The sequence below is a fragment of the Prionailurus bengalensis genome, chromosome A2 (assembly GCF_016509475.1).
Source record: "Prionailurus bengalensis isolate Pbe53 chromosome A2, Fcat_Pben_1.1_paternal_pri, whole genome shotgun sequence".
NCBI lineage: Eukaryota > Metazoa > Chordata > Mammalia > Carnivora > Felidae > Prionailurus > Prionailurus bengalensis.
In genome coordinates, this window is record NC_057348.1 from 11,059,754 (window position 1) to 11,073,183 (window position 13,430).

General features: G+C 40.1%; 1 pseudogene; it reads left to right on the forward strand.

The window, feature by feature from the left end:
- The first annotated feature begins 891 nt into the window (after nt 1-891).
- On the forward strand, nt 892-1,959 carry LOC122486577 (annotated as a pseudogene).
- Nucleotides 1,960-13,430: the final 11,471 nt, after the last annotated feature.

The following is a 13,430-nucleotide window of genomic DNA, read 5'->3' on the forward strand; positions in this document are numbered from 1 at the left end:
AGAAAGGGGAACCCTCTCTCTCTGTTGGTGGGAAGGCAAATCGTGCATCAGCTCTAGAAAACAGTATGAAGATTGCTCAAAACATTAAAAACAAAACTATCCTATGATTCAGCAGTTGCACTACTAGGTATTTACCTAAAGAACATCAAAAATACTAACCCAAAGGAATACATGCACCCAGATGTTTATAGCAGCAATATCTACACCAGCCAAACTACGGAAATGGCCCAACTATCTATACATACATGGACATGTATGTGTCCACATGTGTGCTGGGTGCATGTATATATACACACATATATTAATATATACAATGGAATCTTACTCAGCCATCAAAAAGAATGAAATCTTGCCATTTACAACAATGTGGATGGAGCTAGAGTTTATTATGCTAAGCAAAATAAGTCAGAGTAAGACAAATACCATATGATTTCACTCACCTGTGGATTTAAAAAAGAAAACAAATGGACAAAGGGAAAAAAGAGAGAGGTAAACCAAAAAATACACTCTTAACTGTAGAGGACAAACTTGTCAATGGGGAGGGAGGTGGGGTTTGGGGGAAATAGCTGATGGGGATTTAGGAGCGCACTGGTCCTAAAGAGCGCTGGTCAAGTGTGGAAGTGTTGAATCACTGTATTCTACACCTGAAACTAGTTTTACACTGTATGTCTACTACCTGGAACATAAATTAAAACTTTAAAAAAAGAAAAAAAGAAAATGAATAAATAAAGCCATTTGCTTGAAAATTAATCATGTTCTTTTTTTTCTTTTCTAAGTAGTCAACTCCACCAGATGGAACTAGGCAATGATACACACATTTCAAAATTTCTTCTTCTGGGATTTTCAGAGGAACCAGCATTATGGCCCCTCATATTTGGGCTTTTCCTCTCCATGTACCTGATCACTGTGTTTGGGAACCTGCTCATCCCCCTGGCCATCAGCTCTGACTCCCACCTCCACACCCCCATGTACTTCTTCCTGGCCAACCTGTCCTTTGTAGACATCTGCTTCACGTCCACCACTGTCCCAAAGATGCTTCTGAATATCCAGACTCAGAGCAAGGTCATTAACTATGCAGGCTGCATTAGCCAGATGTATTTTTTCTTACTCTGTGCAGAGCTGGATGACTTTCTCCTATCTGCAATGGCTTATGACTAATTTGTGGCCATCTGTCACCCCCTGCACTACACCATCATCATGAACCCCCAGCTCTGTGGATTGCTTGTTCTGGTGTCCTGGATCATCAGTGTTACAAATTCCTTGTTACAAACAATGGTGTTGCAGCTGTCCTTCTGTACAGACATGGAAATCCTCCATTTTTTCTGTGAACTCAATCAGATGATCCAACTTGCCTGTTCTGACACCTTTCTTTTTTAAAAAAATTTTTTTTTCAACGTTTTATTTATTTTGGGGACAGAGAGAGACAGAGCATGAACGGGGGAGGGGCAGAGAGAGAGGGAGACACAGAATCGGAAACAGGCTCCAGGCTCTGAGCCATCAGCCCAGAGCCCGACGCGGGGCTCGAACTCACGGGCCGCGAGATCGTGACCTGGCTGAAGTCGGACGCTTAACCGACTGCGCCACCCAGGCGCCCCCTGACACTTTTCTTAATGACATGATGATGTATTTTGCAACTGTGCTGCTGGGTGGTGCTCCCCTGGCTAGGGTCCTTTACTCTTATTCTAAGATAGTCTCCTCCATATGTGGGATCTCATCAGCTCAAGACAAGTACAGAGCATTTTCCACCTGTGCGTCTCACCTCTCGGTTGTCTCCTTGTTTTATTGTACCAGCCTAGGAGTGTACCTCAGCTCTGCTGCTATCCAGAGCTCCCACTCAAGTGCACAGCCTCGGTGATGTACACGGTGGCCACGCCCATGCTGAACCCCTTCATCTACAGCCTGAGGAACAAAGACATAAAGAGGGCTCTGAAAAGAATCGTTGGGGTTCCAGTGACATAAGGACCAATTGTCCAGGGACTGAAGACATGCCCGTGATTGCAGGGCTCAAAACCTCAGAGCTAGAATCTGCCGTTCTTTGATCAGACTCTGGAAGAAGAATCTGCTTTTTCTATTTATTTCCCAGAATTTCATTTGCTTGACTTCAGCTTCTCCATATTTTTTTAAGTAACTCACTTATTAAGCCTCTGCTCTGTCTGATATATAGACAGTTTCCCCTTTGTCTATTTCCTACTTTTTCAAAGATTTTTTCAGTTTTGATGAAAAAAATACTTGGAAATTCCCACTTGTCTCCTGGGGTAACATGAATTTCTTAAAAACAATTTCTACTCAAACAACATATATCATTCCAAGTAATTTTTCTCCTAAATTTTACTAAAAGGATAGCCATGAGTTATATTACTCATATAGAAAAAGGAAAACAGTGTGGATGTTCCTAAAAAAATTAAAAATAGAACTACCCTATGACCTAGCAATAGCACTGCTAGGAATTTACCCAAGGGATATAGGAGTGCTGATGCATAGGGGCACTTGTACCCCAATGTCTATAGCAGCACTTTCAACAATAACCAAATTATGGAAAGAGCCTAAATGTCCATCAACTGACGAATGGATAAAGAAGATGTGACTAATATATACAATGGAATACTACTTGGCAATGAGAAAGAATGAAATCTGGCCATTTGCAGCAACATGGATGGAACTGGAAGGTATTATGCTAAGTGAAATAAGTTGGGCAGACAAAGACAGATACCATATGTTTTCACTCATAGGTGGATCTTGAGAAACTTAACAGAAGACCATGGAGGAGGCGGAGGGAAAAAAAAAGTTACAGAGAGGGAGGGAGGCAAACCATAAGAGACTCTTGGATACTGAGAACAAAGTGAGGGTTGAAGGGGGTGGGGGAGAGGGGAAAGTGGGTGATGGGCATTGAGGAAGGTACCTGTTGGGATGAGCACTGGGTGTTGTTTGGAAACCAATCTGTCAATAAATTATATTTTAAAAAAAGAAAAAACTACTTTTGATAACCAAGACCATTCACATAATTTCATAATACAGGAAAGTATGAGACCCCAGTTTTTCACTTGTGTGTATCAATACTTTCTCCTTCACTGCCTTGACTTCTCGTTCTGACAATGTAGACTAATATAGTTCATCTTATAGGTAAGCCATTGCATTCCATTCTCCTTATGATGATCATGTTCTCCTATGCAGCTGTATCCACAGTGCTTACAACAGTGATTGGCAAAATGATCACCAAATACATGTCTCCAAATGGCGTTTACAACAGAAACACATATTTGAATAAATTAATTTCATATGGCCTTTGAGTCGAGGAAGATCTTAACTATGATGAAGAAAAATCGAAATTATACTGGGTATTGCTGAGCAAAATATTTCATTTTGTGCTGTCCATCTACTCACTGAAGTATGGAGTTAGTTTGGTGTCCATGTACTAGAGTTGTATTTTTTCCATGTTTTCCAAAAACATGTTTGTGGTGTTTTTACTGAATCATCTTACTCTTTCTGCTGCTACAGATAGGAATCATTCTGCTGCTCTAAATGAAAGATCATAACCATGCTATGGGCAATGATTGAACAATACCAATATCATCTTTTATATATCATACATATATATCCTCATGATCAAAGGATGACTCTTTAGACATTGAATTCCTGTCCAGTCATATGATTCAGGTCACAACTTTGGTGCCAAGAGTCTTGTTCTCCCAACTTCTCTTGATTACCTGGTTGGAACCCTAAAGAAGTCTCTTTATAACACAGCCTATCTAAAATAAATTTTAATAACAGAGTAACCGTGACTTCTGTCCCCAAATATCAGCACAAATACCTAAAATGGGAAGAAGCATATTATTATAATTCCTCTGGGTTCTGGTTGCTGTTATAATTATATCTGTTCCCTAGGACTGTGTAACAAACCCTTCTGAAAACACCTGTTTTAATATAATGTCTTTGTAATCGAATGGGATTGTCTGGTGGGAGTTGTTCTGATCTATTCAATTCTGTGCTACTTATCAGTCTCTACATTGTGTTTCTTTTTTTTTTAAAGAAACTTTTATTTTATTTTATCTTATCTTACTTTATTTTATTTTATTTTATTTTATTTTATTTTATTTTATTTTAGAGACAGCACATGAGTGGGGAAGAGCTGCAAAGGAAGAGAGAGAGAAAGAGAAAGAAAGAGAGAGAGAGAGAGAGAGAGAGAGAGAGAGAGAATCTCAAACAGGCTCAACATTCAGCATGGAGCCTGATGCAGGTCTTAAACTCATGAACCGTGAGATCATGACCCGAGCCGAAATCAAGAGTCAAACGCTTAGCTACCAAGCCACCTAGGCACTCCTATTTTTCATTTTCTTACTGACAGGGTTGAGCAGGCACTTCAATACTCTTCTTGTGTCAGTCCTTGCTATACACAAGAAATAAAGTGCTTCATTCTTAGCCATAATAAATTACCCTTTAGGCATGTTTCTGACTTGTTTTCATATCTTTGTTATTCCTTATTGGTCTTCTTGGCATTTGGGGAGTAGATCTATTTCTGAAAGTTGCATCACCTTTGGCCATCATCTGGAAGGTATTTTTCTTCATCATTTGACTAAAGATCACCTTTCCATTCTAGAAGTCTATATGAATCTGTGTATCTTTGTGTAAGATGAAATCACAACTTACTCACTGCTTCTTCCCCACGTTGTAAATGCCCTTTTGATATACCTTTTCATTTCCAAGTCTTTGGCAATCTGCCCTTGAATTAGTGACCAATGTTGGTTTCATTAGGTTATTGTTCTTGTAAGTCTTTATGTAAGTTAGTAGCACATATTCATTCAATTGTGTTGTTTTCATTCAATATAGTTGTTTAGAAACAGTAGACTTAACCAAATGTTATTCTCACTGATTTTCTTTGTTCCAGAAGTCTTATAAAATTTCTCTTCCATTTTATGCATGAACTCCTATTCATACACTTTCATACAAATGTTTCAGTAAGATCCTATGCTCATCATGAATGCTCTTTATATTTCAGTACAGGCTTTTCTTCTACCTTGTGTCCCTTTTCCTTCTTTCCTAACAATTCCTCATGGACTTGTCTCCAATCCACTAATGTAATGCTGGCTCCTTTTTTGATGAATATCAATGCAAAAATCCTCAACAAGCCAACTGGATCCAACAATACATTAAAAAAATTATTCACCATGAACAAGTGGGATTTATACCTGGGATGCAGGGTTGATTCAATATCCACAAAACAACAAATGTGATTCATCATATCAAAAAAAAGACAGGACAAGAACCATATGATCATCTCAATAGATGCAGAGAAAGCATTTGATAAAATACAGCGCCATTTCTTGATAAAAACCCTCAAGAAAGTAGGGATAGAAGGATCATATCTCAAGATCATAAAAGCCATATATGAAAGTCCCAATGCTAATATCATCCTCAATGGGGAAAAACTGAGAGCTTTCCCCCTAAGGTCAGGGACAAGACAGGGATGTCCACTCTCATCATTGTTATTCAAAATAGTGTTGGAAGTCCTAGCCTCAGCCATCAGACAACACAAAGAAATAAAAGGCATCCAAATCAGCCAAGAGGAGGTCAAACTTTCACTCTTCACAGATGACATGATACTTTATATGGAAAACACAAAAGATTCCATCCCAAAACTGCTAGAACTGATTCATGAATTTGGCAAAGCTGCAGGATATAAAACCAATGCACAGAAATCAATTGCATTCCTATACACCAACAATGAAGCAATAGGGAAATCAAGGAATCGATCCCATTTACAATTGCACCAAAACCTATAAAATACCTAAGAATAATTCTAACCAAAGAGGTGAAAAATCTATACACTGAAAACTATAGAAAGCTCATGAAAGAAATTGAAGATGACACAAAAAAATGGAAAAAGATTCCATGCTCCTGGATAGGAAGAACAAATATTGTTAAAATGTCAATACTACACAAAGACTTCTACACATCCAATGCATTCCCTATCAAAGTAACACCAGCATTCTTCACAGAGATAGAACAAACCATCCTAAAATTTGTATGGAACCAGAAAAGACCCCAAATAGCCAAAGCAATCTTGAAAAAGAAAACCAAAGCAGGAGGCATCACAATCTCAGAGTTCAAGATGTTTTACAAAGCTGTAATCATGAAGACAGTGTGGGACTGGCACAAGAACAGACACTCAAGTCAGTGGAACAGAGTAGAGAACCCAGAAGTGGACCCAGCAACCTATGGCCTTGACAAAGCAGGAAAGAATATCCAATGGAATAAAGACAGTCTCTTCAGCAAGTGGTGCTGGGAAAACTGGACAGCAACTTGCAGAAAAATGAACCTGGACCACTTTCTTACACCAGACACAAAAATAAACTCAAAATGGATGAAAGACCTCAATGTAAGACAGGAAGCCATCAAAATCCTCAAGGAGAAAGCAGGCAAAAACCTCCCTGACCTTGGCCGCAGCAACTTCTTACTCAACACGTCTCTGGAGGCAAGGGAAACAAAAGCAAAAATGAACTATTGGGACCTCATCAATATAAAAAGCTTCTGGGAACAAAAATAATATAAAAACAGGGAGGGGACAAAACAGAAGAGACTCATAAATATGGAGACCAAACTGAGGGTCACTGGAGGGGTTTTGGGAGGGGGGATGGGCTAAATGGGTAAGGGGCATTAAGGAATCTACTCCTGAAATCATTGTTTCAATATATGCTAACTAATTTGGATGTACATTTTAAAAAATAAAAAAGAAAATTAAAAAAAGCTTCTGCACAGCAAAGGAAAAAATCAGCAAAACTAAAAGACAACCAGCAGAATGCGAGAAGATATTTGCAAATGACATATCAGATAAACGGTTAGTATCCAAAAATCTATAAAGAACTTATCAAACTCAACACCCAAAAAACAAATAATCCAGTGAAGAAATGGGCAAAAGACATGAATAGACACTTCTCCAAAGAAGACATCCAGATGGCCACCAGCATATGAAAAGATGCTCGACATCACTCATCATAAAGGAAATACAAATCAAAACCACAATGAGATAGCACCTCACACCTGTCAGAATGGCTAACATTAACGACTCAGGCAACACCAGATGTTGGCGAGGATGCAGAGAAAGAGGATCTCTTTTGCATTGTTGGTGGGAATGCAAGCTGGTGCAGCCACTCTGGAAAACAGTATGGAGGTTCCTCAAAAAACTAAAAATAGAACTACCCTAGACCCAGAAATTTCACTACTAGGCATTTATCCACGGGATACAGGTGTGCTCTTTTGAAGGTACACATGCACCCCCATGTTTATGTTTATAGGAGCACTATCAACAATAGCCAAAGTATGGAAAGAGCCCAAATGTCCATTGATGGATGAATGGATAAAGAAGATGTGGTGTATATATACAATGGAGTATTTCTCGGCAATCAAAAAGAACGCAATCTTGCCATTTGCAACTAGGTGGATGGAACTAGAGGGTATTATGCTAAGCGAAATTAGTCAGACAAAGACAAATATCATATGACTTCACTGATATGAGGGCTTTAAGACACAGAACAGATGAACACGAGGGAAAGGAAGCAAAAATAATATAAAAACAAGGAGGGGGAACAAAACGTAAGAGACTATTAAATATGGACAACAAACAGAGGGTTACTGGAGGGGTTGTGGGAGGGCGGATGGGCTCAGTGGGTAAAGGGCATCAAAGGAATCTACTCCTGAAATCATTGTTGCACTACATGCTAACTAACTTGGATGTAAATTAAAAAAATAAAATTAAAAAAAAGGTGCCTTTTTGCTACTTGTTTAAAAATTCTGATCCCAATCAGTGGGACAGCCCTTTGAGTATTTTCACAAGATGACCAGTGTGAAAGATTACTTGTTGATTCTTCAAACTATTAGTGAGCTCAATTAAAGATTCACATATTTGATTTAATTTGCCTATTATTATATGTCCACATATTATATGCCTATTTATCTATAATTATGAGCATTTGAAATAATTATTGTAAATCACAGCTTCTCTATTGACTTTTAGTTAGGTCTTTGGGCCCATAAAATAGTTTTAAAATTCATTTAGTGAAATGTATGTATCTTCTACCTTCTGAGGTTTTTTTTTCTTGCCTTACAAATGATGATTTTCCCACCAGTAGATTTTATATGTAATTTTCTAGATGTGCATCTAAAATGGAATGGTTACTCTTACACTGGGGGTTTACTTACTCCTTTGGATTTTCGGTGAGATGTGTGAAATAAGGAAGCACCACTCTTCCTTCCACGTAGAAAGCCTTTGTGCCAGCTTTCACTCAACAATCCAGTCTTTGCTGACGACACTTAAATGCAGCTTTGTCAAGTATTAAATGTCCATATATAATGAGACCTAATTCCTGACTCGTTCAATTAATACTGAAAGAGCATCTGCTATGGTGCCAGAAATTTTTAAGAACTTTATATGCTATACTCTTTTTTTATCCAGGTCTTGGGGAATTTTATTATTTTCTATGTTGATTTTGTTGACTTACTGGTCCTGTAGATCATGTTTCAGTTACTGCTCAAAACTTCATTCAGTTTTGTATAACATGGTTGTACTGAAACTGCTCTTTAACCTGGTTTTATTCTGTCTGTCGTTCTTTGTATTTCATAATGTCTCATTTTCATGAATCCGTTTCTATATAAGTGCATATACATCCACATACTTTTGTAAAGGAAAGACGAGCAGAAGTTCCTGCTCCTTTGGTAATCACGTCACAATGACACACAGGAGTGCAGTAAAAATAAATGTGAGTACAAAATAATGTACTTGGATAAGTTACATGAAGCTTATTCAGAGTTAGGGGATAGATTGTCATGGGGTGTTTAGGATTTCACAGGGTCTGGAGAGCACGTTACCTGTTGGACAAGGAACAGAACCACGACTAGTTGTGCTCATCAGACTTGTCAAGAAAGTGACTAAAATTCAAAGCATAAGAACATCAAATACACACCAAAAAAATGCCACATAAGACAAGTGACAAAGAGGCTTACCTCATCCTCTATTTGGCCATATAAAAACTGATTAATCAAATGCATATGGAATAAACACAGGAAAATCAAGTCTGGTCTCTGCTATCTGCCAATAAAAATGCCCAAATTATGAGACGTGTTGGTTTATTCTCTTGCGATGTTCAATCTGTGATGTTCACGTCATAAAGATGTCGCTACTTTTTTCCTTAGAGAAATTTATTTTGCCCTTTAATTATTTTTGCTGGGTGTAAATGGGATATAATTAGGATTGGAGGCCACCAACATCATTCTCTCCCTCTCTCTCTGTCTCTGTCTCTGTCTCTCTCTCTGTCCGTTGAACACAATTTTTTTAATTTTTCTTTGCATACAGGCCAGAAGACCATTCCAAAATGGAGCCCCAGGATTATTTGTCCTTAGGAAGCAATGAATAGGACTTTCTGGTACTATTTCTACTTTCCTTCTGGGAAAGGTAATATGATGTGTATGCATTCATATCCTAAAAAGTGTGTTGGGGCAGGCAGGGGGAGGTGAAGACATACAAGTAACACACACCAGGGGGATACGGTGCAGAGTGTGTGTGTGTGTGTGTGTGTGTGTGTGTGTGCGTGCAGTGACAGCAGGTCTCAGAGCAGGGGTTTATAGGCGCCTCTATTCCAGGTTGACCCTATAATACACAGGTCAGACCCAATCAACAGATGATACTGACAAGGGATGTTCAGTTGACAGGATGCTATTACAACCAGATTAACAAAGTGCAAGAGGTACATAGTGTGGACAAGGAGCTCCCAGTGTCTTGAATTTTAAGCAGCTGCGAGGCCACATGGATCCACAAAATTCACTGCCAGTACCTCTCATCACTCTCTGGTATGGCAGCTATAAAAGGGCCAATTGTCTTGTGCTGAAAAGTACCCATGATTGCAGGGTCCAAAGTCTGACCCAAATGTTGAGATTCTTTGATCAGATTGTGGGAGTGGAACATGCCTCTTCTATTTTTTTCCCTGGAATTTCTATTTTTTTAAATTTCAACATCTGTGTACAATTTATATAACTCCCTATGTTAAGCTTTTTGATATGTCTTATATCTAAAAGATTTTCCCTTTGTCATTTTCCTACTCTCCCAATGTGATTCCACACCTTTGATGTGAAATATTTGGAATTCTCACTCATTTCAAAGGACTACATGGATCTGTTACGAATAATTTCTTCTCAGATAAACTGCATCATAGTGAGTATTTTTTCTTTTGTTTGACCAAAAAAAAAAAACCCAGTCATGAGTTATACTACTCCTATGAAAGTCTACTCTTGGCCATGACTCTTATTGATATAAGAGTATAAGAGAGTCATTAGAAATCATTGTAACCTATCTGCTGTGTTGAAAGCAAGCTTGAAAGAAACTTGGAGGGTAAAGAAAGGAAGAGAATGGAGGTTTTCATTAACATGGAATTCAAGGAATGTAGAAATTTAGGCAAAATAAATTATAATAGAACAGGTAGCCATAAGTTAATGATATATGGCTTTTCCTATCTTAATGCCCAGAGGCCTCAAAGACAGAACCATATTTACATTTATGCAAGGAGACATTCTCTGAACCAGGCAATAGGCTGAATATCCCCCAAACTGACCTTATTTTGTTTCTTCTACTTAAGTAGGGTTTCAACACAAAACGCCTTTATCCAAGAAAGCTAAGTGAATGAATTGAGAGGCTTAAATTCCTTTTATTAAAAAAATTGGGGCACCTGGGTGGCTCAGTCAGTCAAGTGTCCAACTTCAACTTAGGTAATGATCTTGTAGTATGTGAGCTTGAGCCCTGCGTTGGGCTCTCTGTTGATAGTTCAGAGCCTGGAGCCTGCTTTGGATTCTGTTACTCCCTCTCTCTATGCCCCTCCCCCACTTGCATTCTCTCCCTCTCTCTTTCTCTCAATCCCAAAAATCATTTAAAACATTTATTGGAGGAAGATGGCGGCTTAGGAGGACGCTGGGCTCACCGCACGTCCTGCTGATCACTTAGATTCCTTCTACACCTGCCTAAATAACCCAGAAAACCGCCAGAGGATTAGCAGAACGGAGTCGCCCGGAGCCAAACGCAGACGAGAGGCCTACGGAAGAGGGTAGGAAGGGCGGCGAGGCGGTGCGCCCTCCACGGACTGGCAGGAGGGAGCCGGGGCGGAGGGGCGGCTCGCCGGCCAGGCAGAGCCCCGAGTCTGGCTGGCAAAAGCGGAGGGGCCTGACGGACTGTGTTCCCACAGCAAGCGCGACTTAGCGTCTGGGAGGTCATAAGTTAACAGCTTTGCTCGGGAAAGCGGGAAGGCTGGAGGACAAAGGGAGGGAGAGCTGCTGAGCCCCCTGATGACAGAGCTCAGTTTGGTGGGGAACAAAGGCGCTCGCCAGTGCCATCTCCCCTGCCCATCCCCCAGCCAAAATCCCAAAGAGAACCAGTTCCTGCCGGGGAACTTACTCGCTCCGCTCAAACACCCAACTCTGTGCTTCTGCAGAGCCAAACCTCCGGCAGCGGATCTGACTCCCTCCCGCTGCCACAGGGCCCCTCCTGAAGTGGATCACCTAAGGAGAAGAGAGCTAAGCCTGCCCCTCCTGCCCCCGTGCACATTGCCTACCCACCCCAGCTAATGTGCCAGATCCCCAGCATCACAAGCCTGGCAGGGTGCAAGTAGCCCAGAGGGGCCACGCCACCCCACAGTGAATCCCGCCCCTAGGAGAGGGGAAGAGAAGGCACACACCAGTCTGATTGTGGCCCCAGTGGTGGGATTGGGGGCAGACATCAGGACTGACTGCGGCCCCGCCCACCAACTCCAGTTATACACCACAGCACAGGGGAAGTGCCCTGCAGGTCCTCACCACTCCAGGGACTATCCATAATGACCAAATGGAAGAATTCCCCTCAGAAGAATCTCCAGGAAATAACAACGGCTAATGAACTGATCAAAAAGGATTTAAATAATATAACAGAAAGTGAATTTAGAATAATAGTCATAAAATTAATCGCTGGGCTTGAAAACAGTATAGAGGACAGCAGAGAATCTCTTGCTACAGAGATCAAGGGACTAAGGAGCAGTCACGAGGAGCTGAAAAGCGCTTTAAACGAAATGCAAAACAAAATGGAAACAATGACAGCTCGGATTGAAGAGGCAGAGGAGAGAATAGGTGAACTAGAAGATAAAGTTATGGAAAAAGAGGAAGCTGAGAAAAAGAGAGAGAAAAAAATCCAGGAGTATGAGGGGAAAATTAGAGAACTAAGTGATACACTAAAAAGAAATAATATACGCATAATTGGTATCCCAGAGGAGGAAGAGAGAGGGAAAGGTGCTGAAGGGGTACTTGAAGAAATAATAGCTGAGAACTTCCCTGAACTGGGGAAGGAAAAAGGCATTGAAATCCAAGAGGCACAGAGAACTCCCTTCAGACGTAACTTGAATCTATCTTCTGCACAACATATCATAGTGAAACTGGCAAAATACAAGGATAAAGAGAAAATTCTGAAAGCAGCAAGGGATAAACGTGCCCTCACATATAAAGGGAGACCTATAAGACTCGTGACTGATCTCTCTTTTGAAACTTGGCAGGCCAGAAAGAATTGGCATGAGATCTTCAGTGTGCTAAACAGAAAAAATATGCAGCCGAGAATCCTTTATCCAGCAAGTCTGTCATTTAGAATAGAAGGAAAGATAAAGGTCTTCCCAAACAAACAAAAACTGAAGGAATTTGTCACCACTAAACCAGCCCTATAAGAGATCCTAAGGGGGACCCTGTGAGACAAAGTACCAGAGACATCACTACAAACATAAAACATACAGACATCACAATGACTCTAAACCCATATCTTTCTATAATAACACTGAATGTAAACGGATTACATGTGCCAACCAAAAGACATACGGTATCGGAATGGATAAAAAAACAAGACCCATCTATTTGCTGTCTACAAGAGACTCATTTTAGACCTGAGGACACCTTTAGATTGAGAGTGAGGGGATGGAGAACTATTTATCATGCTACTGGAAGCCAAAAGAAAGATGGAGTAGCCATACTTATATCAGACAAATTAGACTTTAAATTAAAGGCTGTAACAAGAGATGAAGAAGGGCATTATATAATAATTACAGGGTCTATCCATCAGGAAGAGCTAACAATTATAAATGTCTATGCGCCAAATACCGGAGCCCCCAAATATATAAAACAATTACTCATAAACATAAGCAACCTTATTGATAAGAATGGGGTAATTGCAGGGGACTTTAACACCCCACTTACAGAAATGGATAGATCATCTAGACACACGGTCAATAAAGAAACAAGGGCCCTGAATGAGACATTGGATCAGATGGACTTGACAGATATATTTAGAACTCTGCATCCCAAAGCAACAGAATATACTTTCTTCTCGAGTGCACATGGAACATTCTCCAAGATAGATCATATACTGTGTCACAAAACAGCCCTTC